Here is a 4,333-nt window from a genome sequence, read left to right on the forward strand (position 1 = left end):
TTAACTAACAGGAGATGGATTATGAAGAGAGAATGGTGTAGAGTTGGCAGCAATGGTCTGCTGAATCCAGTCCACATAGTTGCAGACCTTGGTGTAGACACCAAGTTTGCCTTTCAGAGTTCAGCCATGGCCCCAGGAGACAGTACCCCGGAGCTCTCCGTTGCAGACCACAGGACCACAAGAGTCATACCGAGCAAGTCAGAGGAGACAATTAGAACTCTGAACTATGCCCAGATGGGAGAAAGCCTCAAAGATGTTCCTCCAGTATCTTGAAGACATCATCAGGCTACTGATCTTCCATGAAGAACTCTTCTTCCCCTGGAAATCCAACCCTCAATCTCCATACTACATCCCATTCTTTTTTCTCCCTCCTTCTGGCTCCTCCTCTTTCTTTCCTTGGTTGCAGACCTGTAGGGCCAAGAAGAGTGAGGGCTGTGGAGTGTAATGCTGCCCAGCTAGCCCTGCTGCTTTCAAAGAGCTTCTTTCTACAATATACCTCCCAGGATGGCATCTGGATGTTTTTTGCATATAATCACTGTGTATCTTTTACTCTTAACCCTAACCCTTACTATGGCATAAAGGAAATCCATCATTTATCCCAAGTCTATCCCTCACCCCTCAAAATCAGTCCCAGAGACAGCTTTTCAATTTTCTGTGTTTCAGGAAAGGGTAAATATCATGGAGATGCACGAGGCTGAGTTGGAGGAAGGAGTGAAAAGAAACTAACCTTCAGGAATCCTTTCCAGACTCCAAGAAGCCTGTACAGAGCATGTTGTTGGTGATCTGGCTGGATAGGCATTGTGGCAAACAAATGTTGGAGAGGATGGGAGCTTTCAGACACTGCAGGAGATCAGAGAGGTTGACTGTTGGGTGCAAGATTGAAAATGGAAGATTACCCATGTGATTCCTGGAAATTTCTTTCCCAATATCTCTCTCTCCCTTCTTTCACAATACTCCTGCTCTTTCTCTCAGATTGCCAGTAACTGCTACTTGGGAAGAACAACTTTTATTTGGAAGGTGTTCCAATCAGTTTTTGGTGAGGAAGATTGTCCCTGAGCTAACATCTGTTGCCAGTCTTCCTATTTTTCTTTTTTCTCCACCAAACCCCAGTACCTAGTTGTATATCCTACTTGTATGTATTTCTAGTTGTTCTATGTGGGATGCCACCACAACATGGCTTGACGAGCTGTGTATAGGTCCATGCCCGGGATCTAAACTGGCGAACTCCAGGCTTTTGAAGTGGAGCACATGAACTAACCACTTGGTCATGGGGCTGGCCCCTTCCAATCAATTTTAACTCACCAGTTATTCTCTCTCTGATACTAGGCTTCAGTGACCCCAGATTTCAAATCTACAGACCTTATTTCTTAAGCAGGTCTATCCTTCAGAAAATACCAAATCCCTGAGCCTCTGTTCTGTTGACCTTCTCAGTTTCTAGTTCTCTGCAAATCAGTAATTACACATCAGATGAACACCTAGCTCTATATAATATTCATTTTTGTTGTGTTTCCAGCAGAGGAATCTTCCTCATTTCAAGTCATGTATTCTAAAACTCCATATAGCCACAAACTATACTCTGTGAACCTTGCCTTGAATGACAGTTTGGACTAATTGACCTGAAACATGCCTTTCACCTCTAGGATTCTCAGACTTGCTGCCTCTATTCCAGGTGACACTTACAGCCTTTGCTCAGGGTGTTGCCCCAGCCAGAGATGAGGCACTGGTTACTAGCAGCAGCACAATATCTTGGCTGAGAGTTTGTAGACGTTCAGGAGCTGATAGTGGCCTGGGAGCTCAGTTTAATCAGCAGGATGTTATTATCAATGGTGTTTTCATTGTATTTGGGGTGGGGGATGACCATGGCTGAATTAATGAATTGTTCGTTGCCCTTAACGACTTCAATGTTGTATTCTCCCAGATGCACCTGGATTCAGCTGGATTAAAGGATTACAAGTTTCCTAAGTATCCAGCTTGAACTTTTCCCCCTTCCGAGGACACCCTAGTCATGAGCATAATACAGGCATCATTCCCTTCAAGCATTTGCAGTCATGGGTAATTGTGCCCTTAATGTAGTCCTACCAGATATGGTGCACGTTAGTGTATTTCTTAGGTAGGTGCCACTACAAGTACAGACTTACAGCCCACAATCTTGTGAGAATATTTAGGTTTAGGAATAGAACCAAAGGATGCCAAGAAAACAGTGGGAGGTGAAAGGGAACTACACAGCACCTGCCATTTCTCCTCTGGTTGGGACTATCAATTACTGTAGGGAGACATGACAGGAATTCGAGGTCTGACAGAACATTAAGGGAGTAGAATGAGTTGTTATTTTTAGTGACGACTGTAAATTGCATATGTGTTATCACCTCCATATGCCATCTTTTCCTGGTTGAGCTATAATGATTAGGACTATTTACTTGTTAATGCTCTTAAGCTAGTTCCAGTCCTACTTCATCACTCAGTATTTCCCCTCCTGTGTCTTTAGTACCATCATTTGGAAGGACATCAGGGAACTCTAAGTGTACCTTTCCATGAGAAAGTCCCTCAATACATCATACAATTTCTGGGGAGAACAATGTGGCTTTTAGAATCTGAATGCTCACTACTCAAGCATAGCTCTATAATTTACCCTGATTGTGGTTTGGCAGGGCCGGGGAATGAGTTGATCTTAGAGAACAGGGATGTTTGTCTTGTTTATTTGTGACTTGTAGCAGTGACTAGCAGACACAACCCACAGGTCGTTGATGAGGGAGCCACCACAGAGGTGGTAGCCAATGTTCAGAGATACCTGATAGAGGACGGTATTCTCCTGACACATGTAGCCCCTCTCCAATCTTGTTATCATTTTCAGTGAAGAAAGAAACTGACAGAAAAAAGTTGGAAACTATCCATTAAACAGATCATCTTGGAATTTCTACTCACCACCAAGTTTTTGCAGATTAACCGGAAAATAGCAGATAATGTTTTCTTGTCACACATAGTTGGAAATGGTGATTTAAACATAAGTTTTTCAAGATGTTATTATTCTATACCTTTAACGTATTCTACTTATACCATTATAAGTATCTAATTTTTATGCATTAAATTTTATAAAGATACTGCATTCTTTTACATAGGTACCACACACACACACACAAACTCATATACATTCATTCACATACACACACATGGATCAGAGACTCTGTACATAAGAAATACCCTGGACACCGGTACTTAAGGATATAAAGAATACTTTTTACCAAAACCCTGCTCAGCATCCATGGAAATAGGCATTCAATAAAGCTCTGTTGTACCCATGGTGTTGTTTACTTGTGTGGCTGGTAGGGCACAGATATCCCCAAGAGGTAACAGAAAGGAAGCTTTAGAAGCCACCTGGGAATATTCCGGTCGGGAAGAAAATGGCAGTTTGTACTTTTGTTTCCCTAATTGCTCTTCATGGTTCTCGCCTAAAATTTTCAGGAAGTGATTTCATAGAACATTATAAGCTTTCCCTCTCCAACCTTTCCACTTATCCCAATTATCTTTCCAATGTTTTTCAATTTATTCAGTATTGTGAAGTCTGGCCACTGATTTATTAAGCTTCTTACAGCTTCAAAAGTCTCTAATTATATTATATGCTCCCTATTATTTAAATAGTTTAAAATAATTTTGGGAAAGACATTCCCAGGTGTATAGCAAGGTGTACTGAATTTATGCCTGCCCAATTAGAGAAAATTTGCAGTAAGTTTTAGTAATATAACATTTAGTAGTATAAAAGTAGAAATAGTCATTTATTTATTTCCTTCAATAATTGAATGGCATGTTACATTATGCCGCAGAGATTTCATTAGCAAAGATGTTGTAAAACCCAGCCCATAACTTTCATTCACAGAAAATCAAATATCTTTGCCTGTTAAGATGTCCTTTAGTACAGAGGAGACTCAGGCTCTGACCCTCACGACCTCTTCAAGGAGCACAAGATTAGTCATTGGTCTCAATTATTAACTCCTAATCCTTAGAAAGATCGAAACAACATTTACTTAATGTTGACCATCCTTTCGTTGTCTCTCATCCTTCATAGATTTTACCTTGAAGTTCAGGGCTATTCTGCCTTAGCCCATCTACCCCGATCACTCCTGCTCACTGTGATCTTTCCCCATATAGTGAGATTTAATTATCTGTAGACACGTGTATTACACACTGTTGTTTTGAATTTATAAGTCTCTTGAGTACAGAGATTGCTTTCAACATTCCAGAGTACAAACTTAAATATGTGACAGACACCTACTAATTCATTTATTGTTCGAGACTCACCAGTGGCTCCCAGGAGAGCAAGGAAGAGAAAAGTCTTCAT

The 4,333-nt window shown here is 41.0% G+C and overlaps 1 pseudogene; it reads right to left on the minus strand.

Moving 5' to 3' along the window:
• Positions 1-4,333, minus strand: LOC106842567 (trypsin-like; annotated as a pseudogene).

The sequence above is a fragment of the Equus asinus genome, chromosome 1 (genome assembly GCF_041296235.1).
Source record: "Equus asinus isolate D_3611 breed Donkey chromosome 1, EquAss-T2T_v2, whole genome shotgun sequence".
Taxonomy (NCBI): domain Eukaryota; kingdom Metazoa; phylum Chordata; class Mammalia; order Perissodactyla; family Equidae; genus Equus; species Equus asinus.